The following is a 23,605-nucleotide window of genomic DNA, read 5'->3' as shown; positions in this document are numbered from 1 at the left end:
TAGAATAAAAGAACAGGGGCCGTTATGCTGGAACTATATAAAACATTAGTTAGGCCACAATTTGAGTACTGTGTGCAGTTCTGGTCACCTCATTACAGAGAGGGTGTAATTACATCAGGGTACAGAGGAGATTTACAGGGATATTGTCCGGACTGGAAAATTGCAGCTATGAGGAGAGACTGGATAGGCTGGGGCTGTTCTCCTTGGAACAGATGAGGTTGGAGGGAGATTCGACTGAGATGTCCAAAATTGTGAGGGGCCTAGATAGTGTGGGTATGGGAAGGGGCAATTTACCTTGACAGAGAGGTCAGTGACTAGGAGGCATTCCTTTAAAGTGATTAGTACAAAGGTTAGCGAGGAGATGAGAAAAAGGTTTTTTGCCCAGAGGGGATTTGGAACTCATTGCCTGAAAAGGTAGAAAGGCTGAAACCCTCAGTTCATTTAAAAGTTGTCAGGATGTGCACTTGCATTGCCTCCAGTAACCCGCAGGACTAAGGGCCAAATACTGGAAAGTTGGATTAGACTGAGTGACTGGTTTCTTGGCTCGTGTGGACAGGATGGGCCAAATGGCCTCTTTCTGTGCTGTAAATGTTCCATGATTTGATGCCCATCCCTAATTTCCCATGAATTGACTGGCTTGCTAGGCCACATATTTCAGGGGGCACTTAAGTGTCAATCACATCGTGGGCCTGGAGTCACACATAGGTCAGACTGGGTAAGGCTGGCCGATTTCTTTCTGTAAAGGACATAGTGAGACACATGGGCTTTTACAATCGATGATAGTTTCGTGGTCACCATTGCTAAGACTAGCTTTATATTTTAGGTTTTATTAATTGAATTTAAATTCCACCAGCTGCTGTGGTGGGATTTGAACCCGTGTCCCCAAAGCATTCGCATGGGCCTCAGGATTACTAGCTCAGTGAGATTACCACTATGCCGCCGTTTCCCATAAAGTGATACACAAGCTGTGAACAAAATTTGAACTAAGCAGAAACAGAAACAGAAATACCTGGAAAAATTCAGCAGGTCTGGCAGCATCAGTGGAGAAGAGCACAGTTGACAATTCGAGTCCTCATGACCCTTCAACAGAACTAAGTAAAAATAGGAAAGGGCTGAAATATAAGCTGGCTTAAAGGTGGCGGGGTGGAGGGCGGGGGGGGGTGGGGGGGGGGGGGGGGGGGTGGTGGTGGAGGTTGTTAGGACAAGCAGCCAGTAATAGGTGGAGATAACCAAAAGATGTCACAGACAACAGGGCAAAGAGGTGTTGAAGGTGGTGATATTATCTAAAGGAATGTGCTAATTAAGAGTAGAAAGCAGGACAGACAAGGTACAGGTTCTAGTGGGGGTGGGGGAATAATAAAAGGGCTAAAAGGTAGAGATAAACAATAGGTGGAAATACATTTAAAAGTAATGGAAGTAGGTGGGAAAAGAAAAATCTATATAAATTATTGGAAAAAAACAAAAAGGAGGGGGGTGAAATGGAAAGGGGGTGAGTGGCTAAGCAGCTTTGAATGAAACTGTATCTGAAGTGAGCTCCAGTTAAACAGACAGGGCTCAAATATAGGATTTTTTGCAGTGCTTGACCTCTGCACACTGACTCTGTGAGTTGCTCATGATTAGTTCATGGAGTGCAACATACCCACAAAGGCTGGACATCTGTTCTGACAAACTGTGCTGCAAGGGTGCGAGCACCAGCTGTGATCTCTGTGCCTTTCACACACTTTCAGTCTTCAAAGCTGACAGCAAGAGCATAGGAATGGATCAGAAGTAAAAATGCTCCTCTCCGGCTTAAAACTCACTTGCATCCCCTACAGTAGAATTTAAACTAACTTGGGACTGATTGATGAATGTGAAAAAAAAAAATGTGGTTCCTGAAAACAATAAATGATTAAAACGTCAACAATAATGGAATATTACTTAGACTGAGATGCACGAATGTCTCTGAGGCATTTCATTTATTTAGTAAATCCACAAATATCATTTTGCAGCTTGGTTTGCACAACCAATGCATTCTCCTTGCTAATCTGTGAAGGGCAGACTCAAAAAAACTTTAAAGTGGGTAAAGAAAAAAAACAAATCAAACCTACACAACTTTTAATGCACAGCTAAATTTCCATTTGGTAGTCATCTGGCAGTACAGAACTTGAGCATTGCTGCAAAAAGAAACATTTTTTGTTGGAGCTTTTTATCTTGCGCTCATCAGGACAATGTGCAAGAATACCAAATGTAAAGGGAACAACAATTCATACTATATGAGAAGGGGGTGCTGATTGGTTGGCAAGTGGATTCTGACTGGTAGAGGCATTGCCATGGGGAATGCACCAGTTGATGGTGACTGACAGTTAACTGCCAAGTATTGTTTGAAAATTTAAACCAGACAGCTTAACTCTGATTGGTCAAAGCATTGCCCTGAGGAATGAACCAGTGAATGGCTGTCACTTACTTTGTTTAGCTGAAGCAGGCACAATGTGTGTGCATGTTCTTTCTGTCTGCAACGAACAGGGCCCCGTGTATTAATATATTTAGCTTCCGCTACATGTAAATGTGCCACATTGTGAGCCTGACTTACAATCTTAAATTGGTTGTCAGTGTAATTCTTAGCATGCTGAGGATTATTTAGCAATTGTTGTCCAATTGCAGACTCACATCTCATGTTGGCCACTGTGTTTTGAGTTTTGTAAGCAGGGGCTGGTTGGGTGAGGTCTGTACCTTGCTTGTTGTGAACAGTGGTTGGGGCATGATCTGCCAGTCTTTGGGACGTGTGACCTACATACCTAGCATTACACTGGCTTTGAAATTCATATACATATTACTCACTTGTGCGCTAGGCAGAATGTCTTTTTGGCTTGACAGCAGCACCCTTGTTAGTGGCGAATACCACTCGTGTTGCTACTGCATTGTAGCAGCATGAAACAGCCAGCTTCATCTGTTACTCAAATTTTTGAGATACCTTACCCTTCCAGCATAATCGAAGTAGACGAGCACGTTTCAGGGCCGGAAGTGACGGCCTTAGGCCCGTTCATGAGTTTGTGTGATATACAGCGTGAAATGATCTGATCAGGGTAGCCATTATCCCACAGGATACCTTTGATGCACCTATTTTGGCATCAAGCTTGCACGGTGAGCAAATGGCTCAGGCCCTATTTACAAGGCTGCCGAAAAGACCAATCTTATAGCACATAGAACTGTAAGAATGCCAATGCATATATTGACCAGTGCCGGTAGGCTTGCGGTAGACGTTGGTAGACGATACCCTGGCAGATTTCTCAACTAGTACATCATTTGACAGCTCCATTTCAAAGGTGAATTTGAGCACAGGACAGAGCCCATTAAGCGATGTAAGGAAGTTAATACACGCAGCTGCAGATTTAAATATAGCAAACTTATCATCTACATATTGGAAATATGCGAGGGGTAGGAAGTTAGGTGTCAGTTTTGTGTCATTCCATCAAAGACACATTTCTCATGGAACCCAAGCAAAACCCAGCAAAAGCTGGGCCTGGAGGGGATCCCATAGCAACATCACCTATTTGGGCAAACATGGTGTCATTAAAACTGAGCTTAACTGCAGGAGTTGCTGAGTTCATGAGTTTGCTGAACACTGATTCATGCAATGGTGGCGGGTCTAGATCGCCATGATATAGTGCTGCAGCACAAATATCTCAGGCTTCCTTAAGTGGACTATTGGTGAACAGGCTAGCAATGTCAAATGAGCAATTGGCATTGCTATCGATATTCAAGTCCTGTATGGTCTTTGCCACTAACAGGATGCTGCCATCAAGCCAAAAATATGTCCTGCCTATCACACAAATGAGTAATGTGACATATGAATTTCAGTGCTAGTGTGATGCTAGGTATAAAGGCCATGCATCCCAAGGACTGGCGGATCGTATCTGTTGTTTGCAACAGGCAAGGTACAGGCCGTACACAACCAGCCAATGCTTGCAAAACTCTAAACATAGTGTCCCACATTAGATGTGATTCTGTGATTAGACAACGGTAGGCTACCCCCTGCCCTGGATCAGCCACTCAACCCTTGTGGTTTGGAGGTCTACTCTGGATATCAATGACACAATGTACACTTTATTTACATTGCAAGCAAAGTTTTTATTGATCTAATTCTCTTAGCATATAAATCGATATCAATGTAAAAATGCTGTCATAAATACCTGCTAATGTAAACTCACAATCCAGGTGTTTGGTTTCTTGAGAGATGGAAAAGATTGGGTGGTAGAACTGTCCTATTCTGTAACTTGTAATGATAACTGACCAGGCTACCCTCTTCAGACAGCAGCCACGAGTCTCCTTCACTTCCGGTTCTTATACCCTTCTGCCAGATCTGCATACTACATCCGCATATGCTTTCTTACTGGACCAGTGCTTTCAGCCTTAAGTTACCCACAATGAGATGATGGGTCCTTGTTGCACACCCTGTTGCAGCATTCAAACCACACTGGGCTGCTCCTTTGTTCCAGAGTTGTGTGTGTGTAGGTGCAGGTGACTCATTTGTGCCTACATGTCTGGGCATGTTCTCCCTCTTCTGGTCATTGTTTGTCCATAATCTAACCCTCTTCCCATCAGCTCTCAGCCCACCAAGCAACCATTTTGTGTTAAACTAAAAACACATTGTTCAATTTCGAATACTATGTTTGTTATGGCTCCTACAAAAGAAACCAATACATAAATCATTTCAAAAATGTGGATCAAAGAAACAAACTATAAAAATATCAAGGTCAAAATATCAACATCTGTAATAGCAAATGCTGGGCAAGTTCCATTCTTACAATTTCATTGTGATCTTGTTCTATCTCTATTGCAAAAGTCAGTGGTTAGGTTACAGACATTATTTTCTTGATTTACTGACAACTAAGCCACACTATCTATTGTTTAACAACAATATATAGGTTGCTGTTGCCAGGCTTTTTAACATTTTCATGCCCACACAACATTTGCTAAATAGTCCTCAGTGTGCTAAGAATTAAGCTGACAACCAATTTAAGATTGTCAGTCGGACTGACAGTGTGGCACATTTGCGTGTACTGGAAGCTACACCTATTAATACACAGTGGCCCCTATTATTTGCAGACAGAAAGAGCATTTACACACATTGTGCCTGTTTCAGTTACACAAAATAAGTGACAGCCATTCACTGGTTCATTCCTCAGGGCAATGCCTTGACCAATCAGATTTAAGCTGCCTGGTTTAAAATTTCAAACAATGCTGAGCAGATAACTATCAGTCACCATCATCTGGTGCATTCTCTATGGCAATACCTCTACCAATCAGAGTCCACATGCCTACAAATCAGCACTCTTTTCTCACATAGTATAAATTGTTGTTCCCTTTACATTTGGTATTCTTGTGAATTGTCTTGAGTGCAAAACAAAAAACCTTGATTAAAAACTGTCTCTTTTTTCAGCAATTCCCAATATGCCCTAATATTTTTAAGCTTTGTTATGTATTTGCCAATTTGCTGCATGTCTTAGATATCTGATTTATCTCAGAGCAATGCAGAGATGGCACTAGTTCTAAGTCTAGAATAGGTGAGTCAGTAATTACAGGACTTCTGCGCTAATGCTCTCAGCCCAGATTCTGGAACCTCCTGAAGGTGTCAGTTACTTAAGCTCTCTAGCTCTAACTGGAGGCTTAAGCAATTAATTCCAGTGAACATAGATCAGTGAACAGACTAACGTAACCAAACACAGATCAATCAAACCATTGAACATTATAAGCACAACTATCAAAAGGACATTATAACAATGAAGAGGGAAAGCATTATCCCACTGTCTTTTAGAAAGCTTGAGAATTAGCCTGTAGCAGCCATATGATTTATTTTAAATTCTTGAATAATGGGGCGTACATGCTAAGACTGGCTTGCTGTTTCCTGTTCAACTGCTCCCCATAACTCTAGAATGCTGACCAACCACCTGTAGAACACAAATCTGTGCTAAAAACGCGATAATAGTAACATATTGCAGTGAGAAAGCATGTGGGCAGGTAAGGTTCTTAATCTATTATAGAAAAAGCTTGCATTTATATGATACCTTTCATTATCTCAGACTATCTCAAAGTGCTTCATAGCCAACTAAGTATTTTTGAAGGGGAGCCTCTTCTGTAATTTGGGGAATCAAGGAAGCCTACCTGCACTAGGGAAAGGACCAACAAACTTCAATGAAACAAATGCCCAGACAATCTGTTTTAATGATACTGGACGATGGATAAATATTTGCCAGGACACCGAAGAGGTCTCCTCTGTTCTTCTTCAAGTAGGGAAATGGGATTGTTAATGTTCACCTGAAAGGATGTGTGGAGCCTTGGTTTCACCTTTCATCTGAAAAACAGCACCTCCAACAGTGCAACACTCCCTTGGTACCGCATTGAAGTGTCAGCCTAGATTGTGTGCACAAGTTTCTGAAGCGGGGTTTGAACCTGTAACCTTCTGACTCAAAGGCTGACATCTGAAATTATATAATTCTGAATGGGTTACTGCTTTGGCTAAAATAATGGATAGAGGGAAGCCATGAAGCATTTCAAGTGTTGCTCTGCTGATGCAGCAACAAAAATCTATAGGCAGCAAGTGGGCTTATTGTGCATATTCTCAAGGCATCACCAAGCAAGTTATTCTCGTTATATGTGCAGATGGCAGAAGTGACACTTGTGGGTTAGTGCGAATAATAAGTGTTACCCAGCTGGAACTATTGTATTGACTGTTTAGCAAATAGTTGGGGATTCAGCTTCATGTTTCCATACTTTGGCAACATGTTTTCCCTCTCTTGAAGGCACACAGGAAAATGATTGAAGCGAAAATCCTGGAGTGCTGCGAACACCCTCAGAAGAGTATATTGTCCTTGGAGGGAGTGCAGTCGTAGATATTCTGGAATGATAGCTGAACTCCAAGGGTTAAGCTCTGAGGAGCGATTACACAAATTAGGATTGTAGTGATTTGATTGAGGTTTTCAATATATTATTGGGAACAGGTAGTTTCTCTCTATCTACCCTATTTCCGTTGATTGCGAAGTATAGGACTAACGGGCACACTTTAAGAATTAAAACCAGAACTTTGAAATACTTCTACGCACAAAGGGGTAGAAGTGTGGAAGTCTCTTCTCCAAATCAATTGTTAAATCTAAATCTGAGACTGATGGACATTTGTTAGCCATAGGTATTAAGGGATATGGGGCAAAGGTGTGTATAAAGACCAGGAGCGCAGATCAACCATGATCTTATTGAATGGTAGAATAGGCTCGAGTTCCTGTGATGCAGTGTGCCAAGAGGTAGTGGTCAAGGCCTGGATCTATTCCAGTCCTACTTTGTTCCTGCTAAGTACGAATGAAACCCAACTGATTCATGCTGAAGCTTACCTCAGTCCAGGCAAGTAATTTTTAGATCAGTAGCTCAATTAGCCTTGCTAGTTCAACTTGTGACATCAAAATGATTTTAAGTAACAACGTGTCCACTATTTCTCCAGAAGCTATATATTATGGTGCATGTTTGTGCAATGGGTTGTTGGGCCAATGGAATGCCCTACCAGAAACACATGGTGAGTTTTAATTATCATGGACATGTGAAATGAAGGAAAATTTGTGGTACCACTCCTGGGCTTAAGGAAGACTCAAAAATTATAGCCACTGTCTCCATGGTTTCCACTTTCATTTCCCTCAATTTCATTGGATGCATCTCATCTGGTCTTTGTGCCTCTTGTGCAGATGGACTATCCAATAGCTTCCCCTTATCAATTTTAAACCCTTCCAGTGTCTGTATTACCTTCTTCCTTGGTAAAGACAGGTGCAAAGTATTCATATAATACCTTAGCTATGCCTCCAGGCTCTAGGTGTAAATCCCTTACTGGTCCCTAATTGGCCCTACTCCTCCTTTTCCCACCCTTTTACTATTTATATGCCTATAGGAGACTTTAGAATTCCCTTTTATGTTAGTTGCCAGTCTCTTTTCATACTCCCTCTTTGCTTCTCTTATTTGCTTTGTTGTGACACAACAGTTGGTAAAGGCTGTTCTTTAATATCCCAGAGGAAAACTTTAAACAACCATCATAAACTATATTTTCAATTGGTATGTTTGAGATGCAGCTCTGAATTCAGGAATAAGACCACAAGTTCTTGAGAAGTTTTTATATCAAACTAAATGAGACATTTATTAATTTACAACAAATTAAACATATACTCATGGCTACAAATAACTACTATCATAACTTTTTTTTAACAAATTCCCAAATTAATCTCCACTAAGGTAACAATAACCAATAGACTTAACCAGACACCAAGCAAAGCATTTTCACCTTACAAATTCAAAATAGGGCTCTTTTCAGTTTGGTTCCTTTGCAGACAGCTGTAGGCTTACAGCTGCTTTGATGTTACATGCCTCTGCTTTGCACACTCAAAACTGCTGAAGTTATACCCAGCACTTCTCTTTGAATGTAAATTCTCATTGTATCACTAGCCCTTTGAACTCGTTTCATAGTAGCAGTTTTATAAGTAAAATAAACATTGCTTGGTGTCTCACAGCTAGGTGCAAGATTTCACTCCCCTTCTTGAATGCTCTATTCAACAAAATGCGAAAGTACCTCTATCTCTGTTTACATCTCAAAACTACTATACATCAACGTGCCCAGACTAGCTGGCTTTAATCCAATTAAGACACACACACACACACACACATCCACAGACTAAACCACTATTTTAAAAAAAAATAATTTCCAATAATATTATATACGTTAATAGCTTCATGACAGCTTTTCCCCTTCCCTCTGAACCTTTTATAATCTATGGGGAGGTGGTGGCTTATTGGTCATTGGACCAGTAATCCAGAGACCCAGGGTAATGTCCTGGGGACCCAGGTTTGAATCCCATTATGGCAGATGGTGAAACTCGAATTCAGTAAAAATCTGGAATTAAAAGTCTAATGATTACCGTGAAACAATTGTTATCAAAGCCCATCTGGTTCACTAATGTCTCTTTTAGGGAAGAAAATCTGCTGCTCTTACCTGGTCTTACATGTGACTCCAGACCCACAGCAATGTGGTTGACTCTTAACTACCCTCTGAAATGGCTGAGTGAGCCACTCAGTTGTATCAAACCACTTAAAAGTATAAAGGGAATGCAACCGGAAGGACCACCAGCATTGACCATGGCACCAGAAACGACAACAGCAAACTCCTCCCGGTCCACCCTGCAAATTACTCCCAGCTAACATGTGGGGGCTAGTGCCAAAATTGGGAGAGTTGTCTTACAGACTAGTCAAGCAACAGCCCAACATTGTCATACTCATGGAATCATACCTTACAGATAATGTCCCAGACACCATCATCACCATCCCTGTGTATGGAGACACAATGGCACAGTGGTATATTGTCAGGAGGGAATTAACCTAAGAGTCCTCAACATTGGCTCTGGAACCCAAGAAGTCTCTTGTCAAAGATGGGCAAGGAAACTTCTTGCTGATTGCCAGGTACTATCACCCCTCATCTGATGACTCAGAACTCTTCCATGCTGAACACCAGTTGGAGGAAGCACTGAGGATGGCAAGGGCACAGAATGTACACTGGGTGGGGGACTTCAATGTCCATCATCAAGAGTGGCTCGGTAGCACCACCACAGGCCGAGCTGGTTGAGCCCTAAAGGACATAGCTGCTATAGTGTCTGCGGCAGGTAGTGAGGGAACCAACAGGAGGGAAAAACATACTTGAACTCATCCTCACCAATCTTCCTGCTGCAGATGCACCTGTCCATGGCAGTATTGGTAGGAGTGACCACCTTGTGGAGACTAACTCCTGTCTTCACATTGAGGATTCCTCCATCATGTTGTTTGGTGCTACCATTGTGCTAATTGGGATAGATTGCAAACAGATCTAGCAACTTAAGACTGGGCATCCATGATGCACTGTGGGCCATCAGCAGCAGCAGAATTGTACTCGAACACAACCTGTAACCTCATGGTCCAGCATATCTCCCACTCTACCATTACCATCAAGCCAGGGGATCAACCCTGGCCCAATGAAGAGTGCAGGAGGGCATGCCAGAAGCAGCACCAGGCATACCTGAAAATGAGGTGTCAACCTGGTGAAGCTACAACACAGGGCTACTTGCGTGTCAAACAGCATAAGCAGCAAGTGATAGACAGAGCTAAGCGATTCCACAATAACAGATCAGACCTAAGCTCTGGCTCATTCTGTTGTGAATGATGGTGCACAATTAAACAACTCACTGGAGGAGGAGGCTTCACAAATATCCCCATCCTCAATGATGAAGAAGCCCAGCACATCAATAAATAAGATAAAGCTGAAACATTTGCAACAATCTTCAGCCAGAAGTGGCGAGTTGATGATCATCTCGGCCTCCTCTGGAGGTCCCCAGCATCACAGATGCCAGTCTTCAGCCAATTAGATTCACTCCATGTGACATCAAGAAACAGTGAAGACACTGGATACTGCAAAAGTTATGGGTCAATATGCTTGCCATGGTATTAAAGACTTGTGTTTCAGAATTTGCTGCATCCCTAAATAAGCTATTCCAGTACTGTTACAACACTGGCACTTAACCTGCTATGTGGAATATTGCCCAGGTATGTCCTGTACACAAAAAGCAGGACAAATCCAACCTGGCCAATTACTATCAGTCTATTCTTAATCATCAGCAAAGTGATGGAAGGGGTCATCAACAGTGCTAAGAAGTGGCACTTGCTTAGCAACAACCTGTTCACTGATACTCAGTTTGGGTTCTAGCAGGGTCACTCAGCTCCTGACCTCACTGCAGCCTTGGTCCAAACATGTACGAAAGAGCTGAACTCCAGGGGCGAGTTGAGAGTGACTGCCCTTGACATCAAGGTAGCAGTTGACAGTGTGGCTAGGAGCCTTAGCAAAACTGGAATTGCTGGAAATCGGGGGAAAACTCTCCGCTGGTTGGAGTCATACCTAGCACAAAGGAAGATGGTAGTGGTTGTTGGAGGTCAATCATCTGAGCTCCAGGACATCACTGCAGGAGTTCCTCAGGATAGTGACCTTGGCCCAACCATCTTCAACTGCTTCATCAATGACCTTCCTTCCATCACAAGGTCAGAAGTGAGGATGTTGGCTGATGATTGCACAATGTTCAGCACCATTTGTGGCTCCTCAGATACTGACGCAGTTCGTGTCCAAATGCAGCAAGACCTGGACAAAATCCAGGCTTGAGCTGACAAGTGGCAAGTAACATTCACACCACACAAGTGCCAGGCAATGACCATCTCCAAAAAGAGATAATCTAACCATTGCCTCTTGACATTCAATTGCATTACCATCACTGAATCCCCACTATCAACATCCTAGGGGTTACTATTGATCAGAAACTGAACTGGACTAGCCATATAAATACTATGGCTACAAAAGCAGGTCAGATTCTAGGAATCCTGCACCAAGTAACTCACCTTCTGACACCCCAATGCCTGACCACCATCTACAAGGCATATGTCAGGAGTGTGATGGAATATTCTCCACTTGCCTGGATGAGTGCAGCTCCAACAACACTCAAGAAGTTTGACACCGTCCAGGACAAAGCAACTCACTTGATTGTGAAGGCTCAGCAAGGCTCCTTTGACAGCATCTTCCAAACCCATGACTGCTACAATCTAGAAGGTCAAGGGCAGCACATACATGGTTGTAAGACACCTGTAAGTTCCCCTCCAAGCCACTCACCATCCTGATTTGGAAATATATCGCCATTCTTTCACTGTCGCTGGATCAAAATCCTGGAACTCCCTCCCTAACTGCACTGTGGGTGTACTTACACCACATGGACTACAGCAGAGTTCAAGAAGGTAGCTCACTGCCACATTCTCATTGGCAATTAAAATGGGTGATAAATGCTGGTCTAGCCAGTGATGTCTACATTCCATGAACGAATAAATAAAACAAATATTAGCCTGGTTCTGAATTGTATTTTCTACCTGATGTTTGTCATAAGCACACTTTTTCTTCATTATCTTAATTTCTATCTCTTTTGTCATCCAGTGTCTCTGGATTTTTTTGCCCTACTTTTCACTTTTGGGGGACTATACTTTGACTGTGCTCAAATTATCTCTCCTTTGAAAGTAGCTCATTTGTCAGCTACCATCTTCCCTGCCAACATTTGACTCCAATTTATTTGGCCCAGATCTGTCCTTACCCCTTTGAAGTTGGCATTCCCCCAGTTAAATATTCTTACTCTGGATTGTTCTTTGTCCTTTTCCATAGCCAACCTAAAGCTTATGATACAATGATCACTGTCCCCTAAATGTCCTATTGACGCTTGATTGACTTGGCCCATCTCATTCCCAGGAACCAGGTCTAGCAGTGCCTCCTTCCTTGTTGGACTGGAACCATACCGCTGTAGAAAATTTTCCTGAACACACTCCAGGAATTCTTGCCTCCTCTGCCCATTACGCTATTAAAATCCCTGTCTGCATTTGGACATCTAAAGTCCCCTATTATAACTAATCTATAATTCCTGGAGCTCTCTGTAATTTCCTTGCAAATTTGTTCTTCTACATCCTTCCAACTAGTTGGTGGCCAATAGACATGCAAACATATGAATTAGGAGCAGGAGTAGGCAACTCTGCTATTCAATAAAATCATGGCTAATCTGATTGTAACCTCAATTTCACACTCCCACCTGCCCCTGGTAACCTTACACCCGCTTGCTTGTCAAGAATCTATTTAGTTCTGTCTTAAAATACTCAAAAACTCTGCTCCCACTGCCTTTTGATGAAGAGAGTTCCAAAGACTCATGACCCTCTGAGAGAAAAAATGTCTCCTCATCTTGGTCCTAAATGGGCAACCCCTTATTTTTAAATTGTGGCCCCCTAGTTCTAGAATGTCCCACAAGAGGAAACATCCTCTGAACATCTACCCTGTCAAGTCCCCTCAGGATCTTAAAGGTCTGAATCAAGTCAATTCTTAACCTTCTAAACTCCAGAGGATACAAGCCCAGCCTGTCAAACCTTTCCTCATAAGGCAATGCGCCCATTCCTGGTAGTAGGCTAGCAAGCCTTCTCTGAACTGCTTCCAATGCACTTAAATCCTTCCATATATAAGGGGACCAAAACTTAACACAGTACTCCAGATGTGGTCTCACCAATGCCCTATACAACTGAAACATAACCTCCCTGCTCTTGTAATAAAAACAGAAAATACTGGAAAAACTCAACAGGTCTGGCAGCATCTGTGGAGAGAGAAACAGAGTTTCGGAGATCTGAAGAAGAGTCATATGGAGTCAAAACGTTAACTCTGTTTCTCATCTCTGCAGATGCTGTTGGACCTGCAGAGTTTTTCCAGCATTTTCTGTTTTTATTTCAGACTTCCAGCATCTGCAGTATTTTGCTTTTATCTCCCTACTTTTGTACTCAATTCCCCTCACAATAATGATAACATTCTATTAGCTTTCCTAATTACTTGCTGTACCAGCACACTAACATTTTGTGATTCATCCAGATCCCTCTGAATCTCAGAGCTCTGCACTCTCTCACCATTTCGGTAATATGCTTCTCTTTTGTTCTACCTGCCAAAATGGACAATTTCACATTTTCCCACATTGTGCTCCATTTGTCAGACCTTTGCCCATTCACTTAACTATGTCCCTTTGTAGCCTCCTAGCTACAACACCAAGCAATGTAATTCCACCTTTGCTAAGCCCATCAATTATCCTGTTTTTTAAAAAAAAAACTTTGTTTCATGGGATATGGGCATTGCCCATCCCCAATTGCCCTCAAGAAGGTGGTGGTGAGCTGCTTTCTTGCGCCACTACAGTCCTTGTGGTGTAGGTACACGACAGTGCAGTTAGGAAGGGAGTTTCAGGATTTTGACCCAGTGACGGTGAAGAAACGGTGTTATGTTTCTAAATCAGAATGGTGTGTAGCTCGGTGGGGAATTCGCAGGTGGTGGTGTTCCCATGCATCTGATACCTTTGTCATTCTAAGTGGTAGAAGTCAGAGGTTTGGAAGGCACTGTCAAAGGAAGATTGATGAGTTGCTGCAGTGCATCTTGTAGACGGTGCACACTGCTACCACTGTGCATCGGTGGTGGAAGGAGTGAAAGTTTAATCTGGTGGATGGGGTGCCAATAAAGCGAGCTGCTTTGTCCTGCATAGTGTTGAGTCCTTGAGTGTTGGAGCTACATTCATTTAGGCAAGTGGAGAGTATTTCATCACACTTCTGATTTGTGCCTTGTGGATGGTGGATTTGCTTTGAGGAGTCAGGAGGTGAGTTACTCGAGGCAGAATTCACAGCCTCTGGCTTGATAGTGTAGCCACAGTATTTAAATGGCAGGTCTAGTTTAAATTTCTTCTTGAAATAGTGCCATGCAATCTTTTAGATCCACTTGAAAGGGCAGGTGGGGCCTTGGTTTAATGTCTCGTCTGAGAGATCACAGTCGCTCGGAACTGCGTTTAACCTAGATATGTGCTGATCTTTGGAGTCGGACTCTGGAGTGGGACTTGAACTCACAGCCTTGCGAGTGTGCTACCCACAGAGCTTAACACCTAAAATGTTTAATGTTTCATGGCATTGGCTGTCACACTCAATTAATAAATTCTGAAAGATCTTTCCTTTGAATTCTTATCTGCCACTGGACATTTTATCGTTGGTTGGTCACTGTTGTTAGGAGGTGAAATGTGTCAAAAAAGAAACATACGGCCTGTGGAAAGAATGGAATCGGTGGGTCAAATGGCCTTGTGCCATGCTTATGTTTGAACCATCAAGAGCTCAAAGTCTGTTAAATACTTTAGGGAATTTTTCAACCTTAGGATTTAGGTTGCAAAGTTCAGCAAGAATAAAGTAATAGAAATTTGCATCTATCAATGTTATGGCAACAAATATGATAAATATGATAAAAGCAGATGGAATAGCTACACTCTAGTAACCATGAAGTACTGTGAAGGTTAATTAAACTGGGACTCCAAAACAATGTGTGTCTTGATGTTACTGAGTGCTATTGTACTGTTTCAATATAGCATTGATATGCACATAAATAATTCCTAGTGCTAACATACAGAAAATACCTCTATATTTCTTCCCGCTGTAACGCTCAGCTTATTTTGTGAGCTTATTTATTTGTTTTAATGAGTTTGTTAATGATTTGAAGAAAGCCCCACAAGGAATACAAAGCTCAGCAACCCAATCAGAGTCAGTACTGATAAAATCTGTGTCTTATAAAAGTCACAAATGATTCCGTGTGTACAGGTGCCATGCTGTGCTGTTAACGTTGGCACCCTTTGGGTGTACGGTTAAGTAGATATCTGTCTGGCACCCCCGGCACTCTGGATGACATTTGGTCCTTACCTATTGCCAGCACTTTGCCAACCCATTTCTCCATTGAGGAGAAATAAACCAATTATGACCTACAAACACCAATTCTGGTTGGATCCTTTCCATCTCGTTTTCTGTAAATTTCATGAGCCTCCTCAAATTAAATTCCTTTTGATTCAAAACTTGACTTCCCATATTCTGTGCCAAGTCTAAGCATATTGCCCAGCTTTGCTGACTTTGGTTTCCTGTTGTTACCCCAATGCCTCCAATTTAACATTCTCCATCCTTGTGTTTAAACCCTTTTATGGTCTTGTTCCCCTCTAACTCCTTAATTCTCTGCAGCCCCATGACCACAGAGCCACACCCCCAAAAAATCTTCATTTCTCTTGTACTTTCCCTCTTCCTTTACACCATCATTGGTGGCCATATCTTCACTCAACCCAATGTACTTTTTCTGGAATTCCCTACCAAAGCTTGTCCACCTTTTTTCTTCTCCATCCCCTCCTTATGAATCTTCATTAAAACCCATCTCTTTGACCAACCTTTGGATACTTCTAATCTTTCCACCTTCGCATCAGTGTCCATTTTTCTACATACCCCTCAGAAACATCTTGGAATGTCCTTTCTAGATTAACAATAACTTACATTTATATAGCACCTTTGATGGAGTAAAATCTCCTGAGGTGCTTCCCAGGCGTAATATCAAGCAAAATTGGACACCAAGCCATGTGTTAGAGCAGCTGACCAAAAGCTTAATCAAAGGATTAGGTTTCAAGAGGTGTCTTAGAGAAAGAGCTAATAAGATGAAGGGTTTAAGAAGGGAATTCCAGATCTTGAGGCCTGGGCATCTGAAGGCTTGACCACCAATGCTGGGGCACTTAAAATCAGGGTTACACAAGAAGCCAGAATTGGATGAGCACAAATATAAATGCAAGTTGTTGTACAAACAATGTTCATGAACAGTGTTCTTGTTGATTAAAAGAGAACAGGAAGACTTTGGAACATTAATTGACTAGCTCCTGTGTTGGTTGCGCAGTTGAGAGCTGGTCAAGAAATTCATGACTGAACCACCCCAGCGAACCACTAATGGAGCCAAATGACCCAGAAGATTGTTCCTATGGTGACCAGATTGTCGTGAATTAAAAAAAAATGAAAACTGAAGCATCGAAATGAGGATATAAGCTTTCCAACAATCTTATCTATAAACACATTCCGTAGCAGTCTCAGACACTGCTCGATGCATTTCCCTGTGCTGTGCTGGTGTTGCTAACACCAGAGGACTGCAAGTCTATTCATGGTGTTATAATTGATTTTCTCAAGCTATGAACAGTTTCCAAAGGAGATTGTGGAGAATGCTGTGCTCTCTGAAGAAAGGGAAAGCTGTTTTATGCAAGTTCATTAATATATAACAATAAAAAAAATGATGGGCAACTGAATTCATCTATAAACATAGATGTTTTGACCTACTGTTAGTTTCGCTTAGAATGTTTTACTCACTGAATGAAGTGTACAATTGACCACACACCTCACAACTTCCACCCTCATTGCTTGTTCCTCTGTCCAACAGTGGTTAACGTCCAGCCTTCTATACAGGGATGTTGACAATCTGGACTGTTGCCACTAAACCTTGAGCAAGTTCCCCTTCTTTTTTGCTGATGAGCTGACCCTGTGTTTGTTTGTGATTTGAGCACCAGGGCACCTTGAGGGGGACAAAGAGAAATCCACGCGCTTTTCCGAAGGTTCTGTTGTATGTCCCATGTGCTGTGCACGGAAATGGGTTTTCTACTGGTCGCGCTATTTTACACCCGATCGGGCGTAAAATGGCGCGAGAAGATGTCAGGCGAGCATCCTGGCATCACCCGGCACGCGCGCAATCTCCAGGTCAGCCAGCACGCGCAGGTGTTGAAGCTGCGCCCGCCATCAATTTAAGAGGCCGCTTAAGGCTATTAAAAACCCAACTGAAGGCGATTTGATGTTGCCTGTGTGACTTCCCGGTCATCGTACAGGCAAAACAAGCAGCCCACATTTTGCTAAACCTCATCCAAGGGCGGGATAAAGAGGGTCAGCAGCCTTGCCACTGTGAGTAGTGAGGAGTTTAGGAGATAGTTTGCTGCTGGGTTGCTTATTTGAACTTGACTGCTTCATCTCTGTTCTCAGCTTCATTCTTAGCGTTTCTAGGTTTCATTCCAGGACTCATTGGTCTCTCCAAGGCCCTTGGAGGATTCAGACTGTGTGGACCCTTCCAGGTATCAGACAGCACTCTGTTACCCTGGTGATGGGGATTGTGGTCTCCGCTGGAGGCACCTCCTCTGAGGAGGAAGAGAGGAGCAGAAGGGAGAGGAGGCCGGGTGTCCCTACGCAGTTTCCAGGGGAGGGACCTGTGGGAGGAGAGGTGCAGGCACAAGGGGCGCAGGGCCAGCAGGTAGTCCAAGGTGGAAGGGGCCTCAGAAGACTTCCAGGGTTTGCAGGCGCTGATGTAGCTACCTCAATATGTCCGAGGTGCAATGCTGAAGGAGGCTCTGCCTCTCCATGGAGACCTTCATTTGTCAGATGACTAATCAGATGACCCTACCCTTGGATTGGGATCACCTCCAACTCTGTGGGTGGACACCTCATGCCAGTGGCCCTGAAGGTCACAGTGGCCCTCAACATCTATGCATCTGGCTCTTTCCAGGGAGCAGTGGGTGATCTTTGAGGAATCTCCCAATCAGCTGTCCACAGTTGTGTCAAGCTGGTGACAGAAGCTCTGTTCAGGTGGGTAATGACATTTATTCATTTCCATATGGACAAGTTCAGCTCTGAGTGAGCCAGAGGCTTTGCAGTGATTGCTGGGTTCCCCCAAATCCTGGGTGCCATCGACTGCACACATGTGGCCATCAAGGTGCCAGTGGGTCAGCCGGGTGCCTTCGTCAACAGGAAGGGATTCTACTCGATGAAGATCCAGATAGTTTGTGACCATAGGGCGGAGATTCAGCAAATCTGTGCAAGGTACCCTGGCAGCTCCCACGACACCTACATCCTCAGACACTCCCAGGTGCCGAGGCTCTTCAGTGCTCCAGCCCGGCTGGATGGATGGCTGCTGGGTGACAAGGGCTATCCATTGAAATGGTGACTTATGATGCCTCTCCACTACCCAAGAACAGGGGCAGAGAAGTGTTACAATACGAAGCAAGCCTCCACAGGAGCAGTGGTAGAGAGGACCATAGGGCTTCTCAAAATGTGCTTCTGATGCCTGGACCATTCAGGGGAGCAGTACAATACCCCCCAGAGTGGGTGTCACTGATAGTGGTTGCACCCTGCGCTCACCACAATCTGGTACTGGCAAGGGGGACCCACTGGAGGAAGAGGATCTTGAGGCAGCTCTACAGGCCACAGATGATGAATCCAGTAGTGAGTCAGGAGGAGCATGGTGAGGAGAGCTCAGAGGGCATGGAGGCTGACCTCTGTAATCTCCAGGGAGGCAGGGATACCTGGGATGCCTTGATCCAAGGCTCCTTTAGCTAGGCTGCCAATGATCTGCTTCCACCAAGGCTGCCTCCTCCATCCCGGATGAAATAATCCTTTCATTTGAACCCAAAGTCCACTCAGTGCCTGTGCAATAAAGTTCAGAGCCACTCACGCCCAGCATTATGTACGGACATACCCTGCACTAAAAAAATACCAAGGTGAATCATACTCAGGTCATTACAACACAAAACTAATTTTTCTCATTTTGACAATCCAAAAAAATGAACATCACCTTCTCTGGTCTTCATTCTCAGAGCAGTAAACATAAAGAAAACATTACACAACATAAGCTCACCCGTAACCAGTCCCTCTTGTGCTCCTGGTGCCTTAAATTTACTTTTACAAGTGCTACATCTTGGTGCCCCCTCTCCCTTGCTGGCACTGGCAGTGGAGACAGTCTGCTGACCCTGCTGTTTTGTTGGCCTTGATGTCGTTGGCAGACATCCTCTGGCCTGTGGAGCCCATGCTGGCCCCGCCTGGGAGGGAGTGGCCAGCGCCATGGCTGGCATCTCCCTACTCATCGCAGCCTCATCAGGTGCTATGGTCACTGGTGGAGAGGCAGAGGAGCTGCTGCCCTCACCCGGAGCACCCTGAGAGGAGGCTGCAGAGATGACAGGCAGCTCATGTGCCGTCATGTGGGTGCCTCATCCATCTCCCACATTGGCACTGACCACCTGAGGTGAGGGCCCTGTGTAAGGGCATGCAGGTCCGAGTATAACCCCAAGGACCCTTGATTCTCTTCCTGGAACTGCCTCTCCATGATAGTTGCCACTCACTCAATGGAAGAGGCAGTGCGCTCGGCCATGAGGGTCAACGCAGTGCTCATGCTCGGCATGGACTTCTCCACAATAGAGACCATGGCATGCAGACCCTCATGGATCTCCGCCAGATCCTCCCCCGTATCCCGCTGGGTGTCCAGCATCTCCCACCTAATAGGCGACTCCAGAGGCCCATCATCTGCCTTCGACTGAGCATCGTCCTAGTTTCCAGCAGTCCTCTGACTGCCAGCACCCTGGACACTCTCTGTCTCCACCTGCTCCTCAAGCGAGTGTGAAGTGCCCTCACCACTGTGCTCCGACATTCTAGCCGAGAATCTAACACCCACAGAGGTGCTGGTATCTGTGCTCGTTCCTGGTTCAGATAACAGTGTGATGCAGGTGCATGTTAAGACTGGCGGCCCTCTGGTGTCAGGGATGACCCTTCGGGGCCTGCGATTGAGTGCATGCTGGTGAATCTAAGGGAGAACAACAACATGTCAGTAGTTTAAGTCATCACACTGTCACTGTACATGCCAGGCACCCTGGTGAGACGATGGAGATCTACAGCATGGTGCCCTCGTCTTTCAATGATAAATGGGGAATCTGGTTTTGAGGCTTCCATCAATGACAAGGCTACACAAGAATGTTTGCAGCATCCGAAACCCTCGCCTCGGTGCACTGCACTCTGACCTTCATCTGACATCCCAGCCTTACTGCGGCTGGTTGACCGAGGTGTGTGGGGCGCTCTCCAGCTCCAAGGCGTCCTGCTCAAACCTGCTCAGGATTAGGAGGCTTGGAGGACTACTGCCTGTCCGTGACATTTCAGTGTTGTTATGGGTCATCTTCTCCTGAAAGGACAGAGGAGCATGGATCAGCTCACTCTCTACCTGCAGCACCATCGCAGACTGGCCAACCCCACCTGAGGAGCTCCTGGCAGAGCACATCTGAGTCACGGTCCTCGAGCCTCAAAGCACTCACTCCAAGCAGCCAGGGCTCACCCCCTTGGCCAGCTCCAGAGTCACTCACACTCTAACACCCCTGAGCTCCACGGGGGGAACGGCCCAGACCTCAACACTTCAACACACTGATCCACGCACTCACCCTTCCCGAGCAAGCAGGTCATTAATCCTTTTGTGGCACTGTGCCCATGTGCGTCGCACAACCTCGTGGCTGCTGACCTGAGCCGCCACCTCCTCCCAAGCTCTTTTTCTCAGGTGCAGTGGCCGCCCCCTTCCATCCCTGGGCACAGGGGTGCCCCTCCTGGCAGCCGCCACTTCCACCAAGAGGACTTCAAGGCACTCATTCAAAAACCGGGGGGGCGCCGAGTGCCCACCCAACTTGCCCTCCCGCCTGGCAGTCTCCAGCCGCACTTGATGCCATAACTTCAGTGTTCGCAACGCAGAACACATGTTCTGCCCTGGCAGCTTTCAAGGAGCTGCCTGTGCCACCTTTAAACTGGCCACTGGGTCCAATGGCGACCGGGCGGCTGACAGGACCCCGCCCCCAGCCGGTCCTTCCTGACCATTGGGAGGACGCTGGCCTTAATTTGCCAGCGTGAAATCGCGCTCGGGGGCCGATTGCGGGTGGCAGCCTGTTTCCCAACCAGTCATGGGCCCACCAATCGCGCGTGCCCACCAACCAAGGGTAAAATTCAGGCTAGTCTCTCCCTATCTATTCTGTCCAGACCCATCGTGATTTTGAATACCTCTATCAAATCTCCTCTCAATCTCTCCTTCTCCAAGGAGAATATCCCCAACTTCTCCAATCTATCCCACAGAGGATGGCGCAGATGTGAATATTGATAACAATCTGGTTTTAATTCAAGTCAAATTTGGTTTAGGTGTTGTGCAGTTGGGTCAAACAGGCTAAGGAGCTCTTAGGATTGAACGTCAATCTGTGCTGCTTTTGCAGCACTATAATGGACTTGAGCGTGACTGGGAAAGGCAAAGGAGAATTCAGTGACGATTCCTGTTCTCGATCTTTATTGAGCGATCACTGTGCTGGAAGTGAGTGTTGACAGAAGACAGGATTGGACACTCCATGATCAAACCTCACCCAGCCCCTGACACTCAATGTGCCATTAAGGATAAGAATACACTGTAACCCCCTCTAGACCAGAAATGTATTGTTTGGAAACAAACAATTGGGGATGGGCAATAAATGCTGACCTAGCCAGTGATGCCCACATCCCAGGAACGAATAAAAAAAGGGTTTTGTATATCTTTAAGTGAGTGTGGTTATGTTTTTGCATACATTACTGGAGAGGAAATGATGCAATATATCATGCGATTCAAACTTAGTCTCAGTTTGTTCTGAGGAAGCTCCCAACTCAGAAAAGTTATCCAACTGTGTAATACTGCTATCAATTTCTCAAACCTTTCATAAATAAACCAATCCTTAGGCCTGGTTGGTGCTGTAATGTTTATTTATTAAGTAAGTACAATGTGAAGAATAACACACCAAGCAACTCGACATTATTTTAGTATCGTACTTCAGGAGCAGAAACGTGAAAGCTGCAATATTTGGATAAGTAAAACAACTTTTATTACTGCTTTATAATGTTTTATCACTGCTTTATACATCAGATAAATATTTATATCTACAGTGTTTTCTGGTTCACATACTTGTGGTGAGGCATTCTAATGTCATTCGATAATCCAGAAAATTCCAAAATCCAGAAATGACTTGATCCCAATCATCCCCGACTAGAGAAGTTATTTAACATCAGATGCCCTGATACTATATCCCAGCAAAGATTTTATACCTGCAGGAGAGGAGGAGATGAGTGTATTTTTTCCTGATAGGCTGTTGGTGAAGGATGAATCTAGAGCCAGTCTTTACTTGCAATGGATTTATTTACAGAGTGTACCATTACAGGCATATACCTCCTGACTCCACTCCATGCTATGTCAGTAGTTCTTTATACGTGCTCAAGAAACCATCCCATCAATGCCCTCCATCTGTATGCATTTAACCTTAATTAATACAATTAACAGGGAGAAGGGGAGGAAGGTTGTTGGAAAAAGGGGAATTGATCACCAACCCCCCAAAAATATAAAAGCAAAATACCCCAGGTACTATAAATCTAAAGTTAAAAACAGAAAATGCTGGAAGTATTCACGTGGTCTGGCAGCACCTGTGGAGAGAGAAACAGCGTTAATGAACCTGATTTTAACTCTGGCTCAGTGAATGGGTTTTGACTGGGTTAAAGTTGCACCTAATGTTTTACGCCAATGCCCTTTCATCAGAACTGAGAGAGGTTAGAGATGTAACAGGTTTAGGGCAAGTGCAAGGCGGGGAGGGTGATAATAGAACAGAAGGGAAGTCTGTAATAGATGGGTGGCAGGCAGGAGAGATTAAGGGCCGGATTTTGGCTACAGAGGTGCAAAGCTCAAGTTGGGAAATTTCCTGACTCACTGGATTTGCCTCGATAAAAACACCCTGAGTCATGAGACTCCTTCTCTGGGAGGGGTTGTGGGTGGGAGGTAGCTATAGGTTGAAGTCAGGCCCGCTGACCCCTGAAGCAGAGCATAGGTGGCCCCAGGGTCGGACATGAGGTCCGCTGAGGTAGGCTGGTTAGAAGGCCTATCTAGTTCCCCTGGGACTCAGTCCCAGTCATTTTAGAAGATTTTAGGCCTTCTAGCCCTCACTCTCACACTCCCTCACTCACCCACCCCCCATGGCACCTCACACCTTCCATGCCAATAAAAGCTAAGTCATGCTCCTCACCAACGCCCCCCCCCTCCATGCTCCATTATACCCTCCATGCCACCTCCATTGCCACTAACCCAGAATCCACCACAGGCGAACCTCAGGAGCCACACGGAGATGAATTCAACTAAACTTCTAAAAAATTCAATACAGCTCTCATTAAACAAACCTGATAGTGAATATTGCTCCCAATCATGAACTTATAAAAGCTTTTAAATCTCCTGAGGTGGTTAATCACTTATGAAAATGAACACATTTCTGCTCAAACCCCTAATCCTTTAATAACCTCCAAGCTGTCAGTATTCCTCCAACAGCACCTTCCAGACCAGCAGCCTCTACCACCTGGATAGACAAGGGAAAGA

The sequence above is a fragment of the Carcharodon carcharias genome, chromosome 32 (genome assembly GCF_017639515.1).
Source record: "Carcharodon carcharias isolate sCarCar2 chromosome 32, sCarCar2.pri, whole genome shotgun sequence".
NCBI classification, from domain to species: Eukaryota; Metazoa; Chordata; class Chondrichthyes; order Lamniformes; family Lamnidae; genus Carcharodon; species Carcharodon carcharias.
The sequence above is the reverse complement of the archived record's forward strand: the minus strand, read 5'-3'. Positions refer to the sequence as shown.